General features: G+C 33.8%; 1 protein-coding gene across 4 annotated transcripts in view; it reads right to left on the bottom strand.

Moving 5' to 3' along the window:
- The window catches only part of LOC131430220 (adenylate cyclase type 6), a 387241-nt gene that overhangs the window by 309062 nt on the left and 60514 nt on the right, over window positions 1-17665 (bottom strand). The window contains exon 1 of one of the 4 annotated variants that reach the window (XM_058594976.1): window positions 4757-4851. The exons of the other annotated variants lie outside the window; for them this stretch is intronic. The gene's annotated coding sequence lies outside the window, so the exon portion shown is untranslated. Of the gene's footprint in view, window positions 1-4756; window positions 4852-17665 lie in introns of those variants that run through there. 4 annotated transcript variants of the gene reach the window in all.

The following is a 17665-nucleotide window of genomic DNA, read 5'->3' on the forward strand; positions in this document are numbered from 1 at the left end:
GCGGTTTCTACGTTTATTACTGAACTATTTGAATAACATAATACCTTCGACTTCCGAACAGAAATATAAATTTACGAAAACTTTTACAACCGCGTCACAATAATCGAAAGAGAAAGTAAACAAAAAGAAGCTGTCACTTGGTCATGCGGTCCTTTGAAAAATCAACCGAGAAATGTGTAGCAGATCATTAGACTTCACATACTCCGATTTCAATGAAATATTGCACACACCTTCGATAGAACAAACCATTTGATTTTTACGCATGGAGAAACCTAGACTGCCTATAACCAGAGTGACGACTAGGGATGTCGTAATATCGATCGATTAATCGAGTAATCAATTAATAACCCAGATAATCGAGTAATATTTAATCGATTAGCATAAAACTAATATTCGATTATTGAGCTAATCGAATAGTTAAAAAATTCACATAGTAATAATCGAATGAATAATCGAGTAATCGATTAATAACCTAGATAATCGAATAAATTACAATCGATTAGTTTCAAAATTATACTCGATTATTAAATAATCGAGTAACTCGAAATTTCCGACATCCCTAGTGTTCGTTTGGCATGACAGGTTTGTTTCAAACGATCTGTCAAATACGACGTACACGCTTAAAAATAGATACCAAAATTTAGCAAGAGCCCACTCATCTACAAAAACAGTGGAACAACTCTAATTTAAAGTAACTCTCTTTTGAGTTCTTCTACTGGAAACGATATTAGGGTAAAATCGACTTTTTTACTGAGTAATGCTTTTGTGTACATGAGCCAAAAATTGAGTAACTAGCACTCAAATTTTATTTCACTTATATCACATTTGCGTAAAAATTGTTCCTATTATTCTATATTGTATTTAAATATTAAGTAATCGACACTCAATACTTAAAATATCTATACTGTGTTTATTTATTATTCCGTTTCCAATTGGTTTCTTACTCCGATACATTGTATCAAATGGTGGTTGCGTAGTGTTGTGTTAATCTCATCTTTACATACCAAGAGCACAGTTTGTCATACCGGTTTTTGCAGACACAAACCCGTTTGTGTTCAGCGACTCATCCTTGCAACAGATACAGATGAACAGCTAAATAAAAATACATGATCCCACTAATAAAAACTGTCACCTGTTGCTACAAATGGCTATTACGGCTTTTAGACTGATCTCTCGAACAAAAACGAGTTCTTACGTTAAACTTTAAAGAGTTTAAATTTAGTGTAAGAGTTACTCATTATCATCGATGGTAACTTCTCAATTTTTTATGTTTCCATGTGTGATTTGAAAATGTGTAACTAGTACTCAAACTTTGAGTAACTTTTTCTAAACGTGTAAAGCTAACGAAACCGCCAACATTTCGGAATAAAATTTAAATGTTTTAGTTTAATGTTTTGAATTGCAAAAACAACATTACGAATGAAATGTCGCCACTCTGGTTACAGGCGTTCTAGAGAAACTTATCCAACCCAAGACTGACTTTTCGAAAGAGTGAATTTTGATACATTTTTTATTATATTGTAGCTTAGCAACCATCAATTGTATAGCATGATGTCGAAGAAGTTGGATTTAACATTCCCTCAAAGAAAATAAATCGTCCAGCGGGATGCCGATTCGGGACCTTCGTTTGCTGATTTTGAAACAAACTTTTGAACTGGACACCATTTTTGTTCATTTAACAAACCCGGTAGACAGAGGTCCATTGTTGAGCCAATTTCAATGTGAGGAGTTGGAGCCCCGTTGGACTTGTTTTACTGAAGAATTTGTCTGTTTTTTTTAATAAACAGTACAAACATGTACAGTGAAGAAAACACCCAATTTTACCACTATTTTATAGATTGTTTTAACCGCTTTCTCCGTGGGTTCGAATTCAAAATATATACTGAAATTAAAGTTCAAAGCTATTAAAAAAAAAAGTTTAATTCTACATTTCTTGAAAAATATTATTTAACTCGATGTTAATTTTATTAATATGAATTAAACTAAACAGTTTTAAAACATATTGCTATAATATCTTAAGAAGGACAATCCATTAAACAATTGAATTTGGTTGTACAGATAAAAATAAATATCGAATTCTACCTGTAACATGATGGAACGGCGTAGTTCATGAAAAATCTGAATTCTTGATGCAATGCATGTCTGAATATCTCGAAAACGGCTATCATTCGAAAAAAAACCTGTTTTAATCCACCTAGTGGTGTAATGATGCCTTTCTCATAGCAATCATACTATCATATATAATACTGTGGTATTCTTCAAAATTATTTTTCTTCGATTCTTAAAAGAATAACCGAAATAGATTTGTTTGACCGTCTACTCATAAAAACTATCAATTGGAAAAGATTTGAGGTCGATTTAGAAAACTTTTTACGGTTTTTCGCTCTTTTCAGTGATGGTATAAAATTTTTAACACACTTTACCCTATATTTCCGGATCCGAAAGTCGGATCCTGATGTAATTCAGGAATTACGTATGGGACTACGAGACCTTTCATTTGAATCTAAGTTTGTGAAAATCGGTTCAGCCATCTCCGAGAAAAGTTAGTGCAAAAAACGTTACATACGCACATACGCACATACACACACATACACACACACATACACACACATGCACATACAGGCATTTTGCGTACTCGACGAACTGAGTCGAATGGTATATGACACTCCAGACCTCGGTTCAGAAATTGGCTTCCACAGTAATTGAACTTATAAGAAAGCAAAAATGTGTTCATTTTTTCAACATTTTTGCGATTATTTTTTTTAATTTCTTGATAAGGTATAACTTTTCATAGTGCACAATCAATTTCCTACAACTTCTCCTTGTACCTTATTTTTGTACAATCATCAGTTTTCGAGCTTAGAAACAAATTGCGAGCTTAGAATTCGTTTCCGAATATGTCGAGAACGGCTACTTCTAGAAGAAAAGAATTCCAGGAAAAAAATTCATTACTTTTGATCTGAAAAATCGTTTTCCAGCTTTTTATTAACTATTTTACATCAGGAATTCTTCGATATAATCATAAAAGAAATTCGACCGTAACTTCAAAAATTCTCGAAAAAACATGAGTCCCATTAAAGTTAGTGTGTTTGTTTTAATATCAGTATAGAATAAAATTGTCGAAATATAACTTTCGGATGAGTTGTTTTTCATAATTATTTTTTTTAATCAATTTTTAAATTCTTGAAGAAACGTTTCAATTTTTTTCACTGCAGAGATATTTTTGAGTTTCTAATCGATTTCCTAAAACTTCTTTATCGACACCATTTTCCTACCGCCTTGACTCGAATTTTTCCATTTATGCAAAACAAATGGTTTGTCATACTGATTCAGAAGATGTGAGCAAAATTTTTACCAAATCGCAGCAAGTAGAACAACACCGATTGGTTCCTTGTCGTGCGAATACCGGGGGTTTCAATACATATCGACAAACCAGAAGTCGTCATCTTGTCTTTTTAAACGACAAATTAGTTCCGAAAATACTCAGATTATTAAGATTTTCAAGGAATCCATCTTGGATTTTGGACTTCAAACATCTGAATATTTTGAAACCGGAGGTCACCATCAAACTCTGTTTTCCGACAACTCTTCGTCAAATCAGTTTCAATAATACAAGATAAGAATATTGTCTTAGCACATATTATGATATTAAGAAAAAACCTATTCTTACGAAGTAGGTAAGAAAAACCACCACGTTGGCATCCCGGAAACATCGTTAACAAAAATTCGGCACGGATTCAACAAATATGAATACTTTTGATAATCCGATTGGATTATAAATTACTCTGAAAAGCCTGAAATTGTACAAATCAAATGGCTCAAGAACTGCGCTGCAAAAACACTACGCGCTTCCTTCGAACAGGATTTCCAAGGAGACGCATGTTTATTTTAGTGATCCACTTCGAATTGAGCTATTTATTGTGACCATTCATATTTTCTAATGCGACAATCACGTAGAAATACGCGCTCATGCACGATTCTGTGCTGACACAAGTTTGTTGAAACTGGCCGCACTGTTATATGCCAGCGGATTCAAGAGAAGCGATGACAGGAAATGATTAAGAGTGTAGAGGAGAGAAACGTCAGTAGGGTTAGAAAGAAAACGTGCCACCTTGTACGTAGCTCAATAAAAGATAGTTTATCTTTGGTACCATTATGAACTTATAAGACACGCTGAAGCAAATAAATCAAATAAAAGTTTAAAACTTTTTGTCTAACTGAAACTTATAAACAAGTTAAAACTTATTGTCTAGTACGAAACTATCACTTAGTAAGCTTATTGCTAACTTAAACCAACCGCGAAGCATAGTAAGTAATTAAAATATTTACGAAAATGTGTTTCTAACCAAGAGTCTCACTCAAAAGAACTATAAGTTTGCACTAGGTGCGACTCACTGCGTAGAATTGTTTTCCAAGACTAAACCCGAACAATGCAAGGTGTAAAAAATTTGTTTCCACATTTATAAATAACCAAAAAAAAACATTTCCGAAGCCACCAATTTAGATCAAATATGGTATTATGTATAAGTTAAAATGAATACGTAACCCAATCAAAAGTCCAAAACAACGATTCACCTTTGTACGATCTTTAGAACTGCCATAATGCGCAAACAGTTTGAACTGAATTGCGGGGCCCTGATGGGTCGAAGACGAATGCAAGAACAAAACAAACAAAGTCGACTTATAGTTCCTTGGTAAGCAAGTTGGAAACTTCATTTAAACCTAATTTAACTAAATGAACTGAAAATATCCTTACTTGACCGGCAATAGAACCCTTCAGGTTTATTGCTTTCCTAGCAAAACCACTGTGCAGGGTTCTGTTGATCGACCCTCCTGCTCTCGACAGCAACTCACCTGGAATGAAAGATACAAAGATGAGATGATGATTAAAATAGCTCGTAAAAGCTTAACGTTAAACAACACCAACAGCCTGCAACCGCAGTGGGATAAGTTATAATCTACTTGAAATGTGTGTGGTTTTGTCTTCGGAGAAGGTTAAAACTTTTCAACTTACGGGCCATTATGCGCGAAAATCAACACTGCTTGAAAGTTGTGCCAAACCCCGGTAGCAAACAAACGGATGCACCGGTAAAGCAGCTGCTGGGCACTTTCACAAGGTTTTCACAGTCCGTAAACAAAGTCTTCGATAAACTTGTAATAAAAGCCTCATGGGTAAACCCCGTCCCAACGCTCTGAAAAGCGGTGGCCTTCTCGCCAAGACACTAGGCACTATGCGTTAAGTGCATGGAAGATTGGGGCACCACAAACGACCCACCCACCCTTTTTTTCCCTTCCTAATTATTAAGTTCAAAAAGTTTTCCCATTAACGGGCGCAACCGAGGTTGTGCATTTTGCAAAAGGTAAATATATTCAGGACCAACGAACCAATTCATTTCGATCAACAACATCGTAAAAATGTGGTTTCGATATTTAATTACTTACGCCCTTGTTGCCATTTTTTTTGCGCTCGCTCCGCCGACGTTGACACGTGATTAATTTCGAAAGAAAAACCAACGGAAAAGTCAACCCCCCGTGGGGTCATCTACCAGGACTTGTTACTTTGGTGATCAATCGAGCGCAGTCGACATTATCTGCATTATGAGCTGCATTCTCCGAATGTAATCAATAATTATTCTTTTGAAGTTGTATAACCATTTTTTTTTCAATTTTGTTTACTTAATTATGAGATAAAACGAAAATAAAACCAGAAAGACTCCGTTGAAACTCGCCTTTGTTCTGCTTTCCGAGCATCGTCGGAAATTGGATTCTTACTTTCTTTTATCTTGTGACACGATAAAATGCCTGATTCGCAAGAAAATAAAAAAAACTACCGTCGAGTATACGATAACGAACTCGCAACTAGTTGCAACATAAACTTTTTCAAGCTAAAATTGACATCCGCGTTACCTGGCAAAGAAAAAAAATGCTAAAGCTACATCCAAGTAGCCAACGACTCACAGAAGCTAACACGCGTATGACAAAAGTCTTCATCTTGTTTTCAAACTCTCAATCGGAAAGCAAAACCAACCACACTGGGAAACATTGGTTCCACGGAAGAGTATAAAACTGACTGCCTCGAAAGTTTGACAACAATTTTCACATTTCAACGACTATTTATAGACCAACAAAACTTCGTTCGTTAATTAATTTCGTTCCGAATTCAGTGTGGTGTCGAATTGAATCCGGAGTGGTTTCATTTGTTAATTGGAATGATAATTAGAACCTGGATGAACTCGTATGTAGCTAACAAAATTTCACACAACTTCGGATCGAGTTGAAACAATCTGCTTAAATATTGTTGTTGAATAGCTTACGAATCACGGTAGCTTCGCTTTAAAAATGAACAATAAATCGACTAAGATAATCGAACGAATATACGGTTTCAATATCTTTGGAATACTTGGAAGAACACAAGAGCAGAAGTACAGAAAGAACAGAAAATAGGAGAGAACAGACCGAACAGACAGCACAAAAGAACAGATGAACATGCGAATAGATGAAAAGATGAACAGACAAACAGAAGAGCAGGAGAACTGAAGAACAGAGAAACAGATGAAGAAAGGAGAGAACGTAACAAACAGAATGAACAGAACGAACAGAACCGAACAGAAGGAACTGTGCAGAATCACTGAAGATCAGAAGAGAACAAAATGATTTAAAAGAACAAAAAGAACAGACCGAAGCAACCAGCAGTTACACAATTACATAAAAAATCCACTTTCTTACTGCTTAAAAGTACACACGGAACTTTTGAGAATCAGTCCCTTCTATCCGAACTTTTGGTTAGTTGGGGAAAGAATGAAAAAAAACAATAAGAACAGGAAAACAAAAGAACAGAAAAGACAAAAGAAAGGAGAGAACAGAACCAACAGAAAGGCAAAAAGTTCTGTCTAATTTTTTTTAAATAACAATCTCGAAACTATTCTCTTTTCCAACAATTTTCATAAAATTTAGAGACAAATTGACAATTTTCTTACAGACTATGAGATAAAACGAAAACGACATTTTTCAGTGAATCTACTGACAGTGTCGGAAAAATTTATGTACACTCAGCTCAAACCGGAAATTTTGAGGTACTCAAACCCCTAAATAAATCATTCAAAGAAGGTTGAAGGAAAAGATGTTTATGCAATTTTTAGAAGTCTCAGACAAATTTTTAGACAATTTGATGAAATTGAACAGTTAAATTTGGAAAAATTTTGGAACTTTTTCTGACAATATTTACCGCAAAATATTCAGACAATTTCAAAAAAGGAACAATATAAAAACCATTTCGAGTTGGTACTTAAATAGTTGCCAGACAATTCTAAAACATAAATGGAATTATTTCTAACATTTTTCAAAAGATTCGCGGACAATTTCCGAAAATAATTGAGATTTTGAAAATGAAAAAGTTTTATTAAATTTTTCCTGTTTATCATGCACACGATTCTCGAAAATTTTCGGAAAATTATTAACAAAATTTTGAACTACTTAAACAGATAATTTGGACATTTCGAACAAATTAAAAAATTCTGACAATTTTTATTATTTAGACACTTTGGAAAAATGGAACAATTTGGACTATTTTAGAAACTTACGAAATAGGTTTTGAATTAGTTAAACAGATAATTTAGCAAATTTAGACATATTTTACAATTTTGATAGTTTTGGCATTTTTGATAATTTAGACAGTTTCAGCTGTTTTGGAAGTGTTGATAATTTTCACGATTTGGACAATTTTGATGGACCGGATAATTTGGATCGAATACAGATAGTTTGGAAAACTACGGTTCTTGAAAAAACAAAACAAATTTTATAGAAACAGTTTTGAGATAATATAGAAACTGTTTCTAGATTATTTAAGACAGTTTACAGACAATTTTCGTAACTAGTTTTGAAATATATTTTAATTTGCTTAAGGCAGTTTCAAAAAGATTTTCGGACATTTTCTGGAAAATTTCAGAAAATGTTGAACTGATTTCACTGAAAGAAAACGCCAGCCGCATTTTGAATGAAACTTCATTCAATGCGCAAAATAACTGAGAATTCCGACTATTGAATGATAGAACAATTTGTATGATCATATGATCAATATTCAGTGAGTTTTACTTTTTATATGTGTGATTACCATCCATATATTATATGATTGTCAGTTACATTTGAAATATTAGTAAACTGATTGTTAATAATGATGAATCAGACTGAAAGTATGTTACCCATTGTCATTTTGATCCCTGAGAAGAGTTTATTCCTAATCATGAATTATAGAACAGTTTGAATAATTTTATGATGAGCGAAAAATGAGTTTTATAAACATTTTTTTTTCGATTCTCTTCTATCATTTATATGATTGGCATAAATATATAAAATTTCATTACAATTGTCTGTTAGTTAGTTAGTTCGAAATGAATTTGTTATATGATATTCCCGTAGCAAAAATATTTCCATGCACGAATTCTTTTCATTTTGCAATTTTTCATACAACTTTGCAATTTTTCATACAATAAACACAGAACAATTTCTTCTTCCGAAATTTGAATGAAACTTTGATGATTCGCAATGTTGAAGGAAAAATAACAGAGCATGCTTTTATTATTAATTATCAGTGCATTTCCTACTATTGTTTAAATATTTTTGGATAACGTGTCAGAAAAGCCAATGACAGAATGTAAACAATGCGTGTTTTTTAACCGAAGTTCTACGTTCAAGGTTTTTATTTGATACGTATTGTGGTGATGATATGAAATCAGTGATTAAGAATGGTGCTCGATGTAAATATTGGAAAACCTGATGTCAGAGTACAGTGGGGTCTCGTACAACGCGGATTCGGTTTTGCCGGTATTCGTTGTTGCCGGATTCGTTATTGCCGGATAACCGCGATAAACGGGACCCAGAGCATATGGGATTTCGACTGATTGGGGCTGTGAACGATTATCTCGCTTCGGTCGACAGATAGAGCTATACAATCTTCGGCAAACTTGTTGTAGATACTTAGACCAACAATTTAGTGTAGTTTGACAGACAATTAGTTAAGAACTGCTCCGCTAGGGGTGCTTCGAAAAATGCATGATATAAATCATTCGCTTAATACAGACAAAACGATTTGTAACTCACAAATTATAGTATTTTGAAGAATGCGGGAATTCGGGAGTTTGTCAAACAGCAAAAGTATTAACTCGGACTTACTCCATCAGATGTAGCTAGTGTGCTTGAATACAAATATTAATTATCAGAATTTAGTTCTTATAAAAAGAACTTAAGGATATAGAGCGGTTTTGTTTGTTGGAAAGTTGTTAGGAATGAATTATGAAAACTATGTTAGTTTAGAACCTTCCCACAGAATGGCGCTATTGTGATCACATAAAATTTATTATGTTATATCTCTAAAACCTGATGATATAGATTGGCGGTGTTTTCGGAAAGAAAGTAAAGGAGGTAAAAACAGATTAAATAGTGTGAACAGTTGTAAAATTTTTTCTCACTTGGTGACGTTGGTGTGCAATTCTGGGTTGGCAATTCCTGTAATCTTGATTTTGTTGATTTTTAAGATCGTTTTTTCGAGGGTTTACAAACTGGTTAGAAGATTAATAAAAGCTTGTGTGTGATAATTTAAGAGCAGTGTATCTTCATCAACATTGCTTGGTTTTTCAAAAAGTATTCGATAATGTGAACAGAAGTTTAGTATTCGAAAAAAAGGTTTGCGCTATTGTGATCATGATGACTAAGAAATCTATTTTTTGGGAAAATTATATTTATATGCTTGTGTAGAAATTCATAGCTGTCTGGTCGTGAACAGACTTGATGAGAAATATGATTACTTTTATGGGATTTTTCAAGTTTCGAAATATGCGATTTCTATATAGTTTTCTGAATTTTTCGGTTTGTTAAAATAGCTGTTATTTCGGAGGATTCGCAAAATGATGCGAACTCATGTGCTTCCCTACGTCATAAAATGATTTTGTGTCATGCGATTCTCTAACAAATCTACTAAGCATACATCCTACGCGACGCTATCGTAACTGTGTTAGTGTGTTTCTGAAGAATTACTGTCTCGCATACATACTACTATATACTAGTTGAGTCGCGTTGAAAGCTAGAATATAAAAACAACTACAGTGCAACAGAGAGAACGATCATAGATTCTTTCTTTCGTTTTATTTGGTTGTGTTAGAGACGTGAATATGTAATTTTTTCCTATATATATGTTGTAGCTAACTTTCTGAGCATCCAGTAGAAATTAAGCAGATAGGGCATTTTGGGCACGTGAAAAAAAACCTGGAACGAAAAAAAACGGTCTGCTACAAAATGTTTGATTCAATTTACGAACTTCACAAAATTCGTGGGTGTAAAATTTATTAAGATTCGTTGAAAAACAGTTGAGCTATGACAGATCGAAGTAACCGTTCCAACTTTTTTTCAGGCTTGATATTTGGAGTGTTAATAATGTACCAAATCACGTGCTTTAAAAAATTTTCAGCGTTCGAATCTCCCAGTAACCGGAGCAATAAAAAAGGCTGGATGACTCGAGAAATTTCCCAAGATTGAATGAAAAACTGTTTCATTCCCGAGTTAGAATAATTTTGCATAAATCGCAACATCGGAATTGCTTTGATTGCATTCAATCAGTTTTAGTTCAAATTAAGTCATCAACGTTGAAAAATTGCTGGAAAGAACTACTTCCAACTTTTTTTAGCCTGGTACACAAATCGATTATATTGAGAACGAAAGAATAATTTCTGAAATTAAGGATTTCGGTGAAAAGATGGGTGCTGAACATCTTTCTCGTGAGGAAATTGATGACATCATCGCTGATAAATTGATTACGGCAATGGTACTGTCTTTTAGGCTCTTTATTGTTAACTTGACATCCACCGCGTCGAAGCCATTCAGAATAAACTTCTTCGGTTTGCTTTTCGTAGTTTCCCTTGCAGTGATCCCTGCAAACTTTTCGATTTTTGCTTCTTATCAGTTCACCAAAATATGTCTTTGGTCGTTTACGTAGCAGCTTTTGTTACAATCTCGAATTGGTTATCCGCACTTGTTACAAAAACTGAATTTATAGATTTACTGCCTGATGAAGAGTGTGACTATGAAATTTTCGCTCCGTTGGGCTTTTCCCTGTTCAATAAAAAAGGTTTAATTCAGATAAAAAATAAAATCGAACTATATGAGCAATACATGTCACATTTTATGCACTTGACATTATATAATTGTATAAATAATCAAAACATTAAGTATGAAATTCTAGTTTTCACACTATCGAATTCCTCAGATTTCAGATGTCGATAGCTTATTCATCTTAATACTTTAGTAACTTACTTACTAAAAACAGTTCAAAATCTGTCTCTCCTTCATCAACTTATTCAAAAACTGATCGATAAGATCACTCTCATAAACAAGTATGGTATTCAGTTACAGAACATCACATTGTAGATACAATAAGAGCTGTTTCATCAATCGTTCAATAGGTATTGGAACCTTGAAACACCTTCTCGAAGAAACCATCTTAATAAGTCAACATGATTTTGAGTTGCAGGAATTTCGAACGTTGAATGACACACAAGAGTCAGCCATGCGAGAAATTTCAATTACTGTTTACGCAATTTGATCTGTTTTGACCTCCGGAACATTCTTTCCGAAAACGCCGACACCACCGAAAGTAAAATATTTGCGATATTTCATGTTCAAACTGTTTTTCTATTGTGAACATATGAATTATTTCATGCTCTTTTCAAAGCGCCCCTGGCGGTGCAGTTCTCAACAAATTGTCGGTCAAACTACACTAAATTGTTGGTCTAACTATCTACAACAAGTTTGCCGAAGATTGTATAGCTCTATCTGTCGACCGAAGCGAGATAATCGTTCACAGCCCCAATCAGTCGAAATCCCATATGCTCTGGGTCCCGTTTATCGCGGATTCGCTTTTCACGCCCCCGGTGTACCGCGTTATACGAGACCCCTCTGTACTTTGGTGAGTATTCAGTGAAGTGAGAGTCTGTAGAAGACTTAGAATTCACGTAATGTAAGGGCAATTTCTACTTTAGACAAACAATTATTGTGGCCAATTCTATTTTTCTAGGATTGGATGTTCCCCCTTGATTTAATGAATTGAAAATCTTTCTGAATCCGTATATCAGATCAATGATATTTTATTTGTATCTACTATCATAAACAATCAATTTGATTGGCGAAGGTGGCACTCGCCCCGAGCGCAACGTTTTTAGGGGGCGGTAAATCAATTCTTGAGATCTTTCTTTTGTTTTGCTCGCCCAAATCATCTTTCCGGAATTAGAATTCAGATTTTTTTTGCTCACTAAACCAACGATGAGGGTGGGCAAATATTATTTTGCCCCGGGCGCCAAATTTCCTCGGTACGCCACTGAGTAGATTGACAAGAAGGTTTTCATTCTACAATGGATCTTGGAATAAGGTAAGCAATCAATGGATAGAATTTGAGTTTTTTTTTGAAAGCGTCTTTTTCAGGATTGCTATGGAGATGGAAACCAACAAAGCTCTGAAACTATATTCCAATGCAACACTTGATCCTCTGCATACTTTGCTGCAGATTTTTAGTGTACGAAATAATCATACTCTTACTGTCAATCAATTTGATTGTAAATAAAAATATTAATATATTCGATTGTAAATTTTTTTAAACATTACTTTTACAGACAATAAATAACAAAAAAAAATCGAAGCACTGGACGTTTTTATTTTATCCAAATTAAACTTTTCTTAGTTTGCTTAGTTGAATTCATTGTGAAATAATTGTTTGGAAAAGTAATAACGGTAATATAATTTGCATTTGAATGGAAACGGAAAAGTCGTGTATCTCACAGCAAACGATATCTTATATGAAATTGATACTTTCAACTTTAGAGTTTTCTTACATTTTCTTATATTATTAAACCATTGTATTTTTTATTTGACCAACCAATTCCACAGCGGAAACAATTGATTCTCAGTCGGAGTTATTGCGTTTAATACAGTTTATTGTATTTTTATGACAAAATATATTTTTCACTGTGCAATATGTTTTTCTTATATTTGTTACTGCTGCTTAATGATAACTATATTCAAACTACACTTGATTGTTTTCCGAAAAATTGTTGAGGGGAAAAATTAAACTTTTAATTGTTACGATACTTAACAACCTTTACACTTCATTGTAAAAAGTGTGTGTACAATTCATTAAATACACTGATGAAAATTAGCACGATAACTATACCGTCTCCAGCATAGTTCTTACAGAACATTGAAGTTTCTACTTATGTTCAATGGAAAAGTTTCAATGAATATGTAACAATAACTCTTATGGTTTCTCTGCAACATTGTCTCAGGTGTCTAAGTGATATATGTGAAAACTTTGCTCTCGGCATCTTAAAGCTAAAACAAAGTGCCTAATTAAATATATTATTTTTACTACCACGGAGTAGAAATGTAAGATTCTTGAGACATTATCAACTATTCAACCAATTGTCTTTCAGTTATTTTAGTCAAGGGCAAAAAGTACGAAGAAATTAACTTTGATCCGCATACATACGACCAATGTTGCGACATGTTTTACAGTTTAAAATTTACTTCAAAGAAAAATAACACGCTCGGCAATTTCTGGTGTAATCAGTGTAAGTGGATTTACATAAATTCGGCAATAAATCATTCGATTGATATGAACCGTTTTATCAACAGAAAAAATATGACCAACTACGAAAAGCAGATCAAAACTTGAAAAAACTGTCGAAATTACAATGGTAAGAAGCAAAGCCTCCCTGATGAATCGGGTGATAGTGCTGATCGGTTAATAATATTTTAATTATAATTATAATAACAAGTATGCGAAAATAAACCAAATTAAAATATGAACAAGTCTGTATAAAATGTTCAAAACGACGTATGTAACAATGAGAGATTCTCTTTGTTTACTTTCTCTTTCGATTATTGCGAAATATTCCTGCTTTTTTCGGTAATTTCTCCAGAGCAGATTAAAAGATGATAGCTTTAGTTATTATTATCGGTAAATAATTGGAGAGAAGGATTGCTAAGAGTGCCGTAATAATCAAAAGAGAAAGTAAACAAAGAGAATCTCTCATTGTTACATACGTCGTTTTGAACATTTTATACAGAAATACATTTTTACTTTCGTTAAATATATGATTTTTATCTTCAGTGTTATTTTGTATCTTTTTCTTTCAATGTTATTTTTTATGTATAAAGCACTTGTTAATTCAATAAAAATATCTGTTAAAAAATCTAAATCAATTAAAAGAAAACAAATAACAGCTTCAACCAATTCTATTAATTAAATCACTGGTTCAGATTTTGTTACTATTTCAATAAAATAAATTGAAATAGCGCAAACTTAATCATTCGTACAATATTTCATAGTTTTGGTTGACGAAAGTGTGTGTGATATTATTCGTCATATTTTTCTCCTCAAATCTGATCATTTCCACCTTTGTTAGGAGCACTTACATATCAATTCATCGATTTTGAAAAATACTCATATAATGTGATACCTTTTTGACATTTTGAACAGTTCCTATTCATATTCATTGAATTCCAATGAAATTTAAAAAAAAACTGTTATTGAAATGTTTAAAAATAAAACTGAAGCATAATTAAAACTTTCTTAATTGTAAGTCATTTGGATTTCAATATATTTCCATTTCCAGGTGTATAATTTCAGTATCAATTCATCTTATCCGCGTTATAAGGACTCCGTAATACAAAAACTCAATGAAAATCTTCTTAATATCATCCGACGATTAGTGTAGATTAAACTCATTCGGTTTATGGCATGCGATTATATGTACGAACTTCATACACAATACAGAATGTCGATCCACTTTACGCGAACGAATACTTTTAACTGAGAATAACATGAAACACGTACAAAAAGAACAATATTTTCATTCCGTCGCCATATTGAATTTTTTCACCAGCATCGCTGCCAGCATGAAATTTATAACGTTCAGAAATTTTCATGCTGGCAACAACCAGCAGCTGGCAAGCGTTTACATTATGCTGGTAGCGTGCTGGAGCCAGCAGAAGTGTAAACGGGGCATTAGAACGTCGATGTTAATCGGATTGATCAGGCTCTAACCCACTTGTACGCGGCGGGCAGATTTCCCCCCAGACGGCTGGCTATGTCTGTCAGCCATTTCTGCCGGAATTCAGCCAGAATTCCGCAAAAGTCTGGCAACAATCCAACAACCATTTCCGGCAGAGAATTTCGCCTAGCGGTTATTAACGGTTCTGTTTCTGTTGGATTCTTGCCATACAAGATTGGCAGAACCGTTTTGAAGATAAAAGATACATATGAAAGGCAATAATTTATTGCCCTTCATATATACTAATCACGGAAAATGTTATTGCCAATGACATTGCCTTCTCACTACCAAACATACACTCAGAAAAATCCTCACTTCAATGCTACGTTTATCCAAAGAGCTTTTCTTGTAATACTTATGTGAAGTAAAGATAGCACAGAATGAACTCATGAGCTCTTAGTCCACATTTGTATCACGTAATATCTACGTCACTTTTTTCGTAGATTCTATAGAATACTTTTGTGAAATTTATACAAAGTTCATTTAAATTGTGATTTAAAATTTATTTCATCTGAACTTACTTTTTACCAGAATTTTACTTAATAGTCACATTATTTTCATGTATTTGTTACTATAAAGTTCTATATTGAATATAAATAATGTATATTGGTATTAAAAACTAATAGATTACATAGTCTGTTGGACATAACATTGCGATAAATTTTGTTCGCATGCAGATATTCTGAAAATTTTACTTTTAAATTCGTTTCTGTTGAATCACTTGCGAAAAATATCAAAAATACAGAATGCATTGTTCTAAATCCTTTCTCCGGAACAGCTAAACTGATGCAAACATTGTTCCCTTTAAGGAATGCATTAAGCTGGAACTAGTAGTTCAAGATGTGATTGATGTGCTGGAACACAATCTAGAGGTTTTGCCTTTTGAACTCCGCTGTAGAAAAAAACAAAATTGAATTGTGTTTCAGTTTCGTATTTTTGGAGCACAGAATTTGCGTAATGCCAATTGGTCATGCAAATAAGTTGTTGAGGATTGGGTTCGCAGAGCCATTTAGTAAACTCACTAAATGGTACATTCGCTTATAAATTATTCTTCTGCTTGGTACTAATATTAGATCTGAAGGTATAATAAAAATTAGCTAGACTTTATAACTGTCGATAAAATCAATGAGCAACTATTTACTCTAAAATCACTGTGATAAATACCGTAGAAGGGTCAAAAGGGATTTGGTCTATGTTGTTTGTTCTAGGTTTTTCAACTGACGCCATATTACGAGCACAAAATGAACATGACAAAATGAATTCAAGTAAGTGCGTGACACATAAAATATATGTGACAACAGCAATAATTCTGACATATTATTCATTTCATATTCAATCATGATCCGCTGGTTGTTAAGAAAATCACGTAAACTCCGATGACAACGCCATTTTTGGAATCTACGCGTTTTTTCACATGAGGTTAACGTGTGGATTTTTTTGAGTGTACCCTTATTTCAATCTCATTTAACTCGTCTCAAGATTCGTTTTTTGTACGTACATGCGGGATTGACGAATATCAAATGAAGTCGAATAAAAAAAAAGAAAAAAGAAAGAAGAGGGAAATAAACAAGACACGTACGGCGAGATAATGACGCAATTTCACCTGGACAATTTTGACAGCAGCCGGAATGCAGCCAGCCTTCTGACGGTTGCCAGAACTCCTCACAAGCGGGAAAAAACCAGCAATCGAGTAAGACTATTTTGGTGTCTTACTGGATTGCCAGCTGTATTCGGTCCGCTGGTATGTCTTAGGTAATGGGTCGGCTGCGACGCCTATGCGGGAATCTACACGGAAGCAGAAAACTACTTAGTTTTGGGTTCCTTTCAATAACCTCATTTGGGCTTATGTAACATTTAGTAGTTTTCAGAAGATCGAGCGAAATTATAAAGAGAGATAATTTGAATTTACTCAAAACTAAGTTATAATTACTAATCAGTTGGGTTTAACTGACTCAATTTAAGGTTTAGTGTGGCTTACCTCATTTTAGCATATTGAATGGAAATCTCACTGTTTAGAGGTTTTTCTCTATGTTTTGATAAAATTAAGTAAATTGTAATTGTAATTGTCCGCCAGTACCATTTGATAAGCATTTTGTTGAAGTTTAATTGTAGTGAAGACTGTACATAAAAATACATACTGTCAATTTGTTAGTCTTTTGGTGATTGATTAAAAAACCAGAAAAAAAATATCGCACCTAAACGAAACCATGAAGCAATGAATCTCAAAACTTTGAGAAATGAATTCCAGATTTCAGCCCGCAGAATTCACCGTTATCAGCGAAGAAATCTATCATCCCGCCGATGTTTCCTTAATCCTTCCTAATGAGAAAACTTGGTAATAATCATGATCCGGTTAGCGCGGTTCGAGAACTGGTCTGTGAAGCTTCCTCGAAAAATACTCGAACAATTATGGCACCCACTTTTGCACACTCCATTTCAAATGGGCAAGCCGGATTATTATTATCTTAATGGAAAAACAGTCGCGTTTACTTGGAACCCTTTTAACCTGCCTTTCCGAGTTTGCTTTAATGTTTGATGAGCTTTAATTTTGATCTTGGAAACAAACTTTCCCG

The sequence above is a fragment of the Malaya genurostris genome, chromosome 2 (genome assembly GCF_030247185.1).
Source record: "Malaya genurostris strain Urasoe2022 chromosome 2, Malgen_1.1, whole genome shotgun sequence".
Lineage (NCBI taxonomy): Eukaryota > Metazoa > Arthropoda > Insecta > Diptera > Culicidae > Malaya > Malaya genurostris.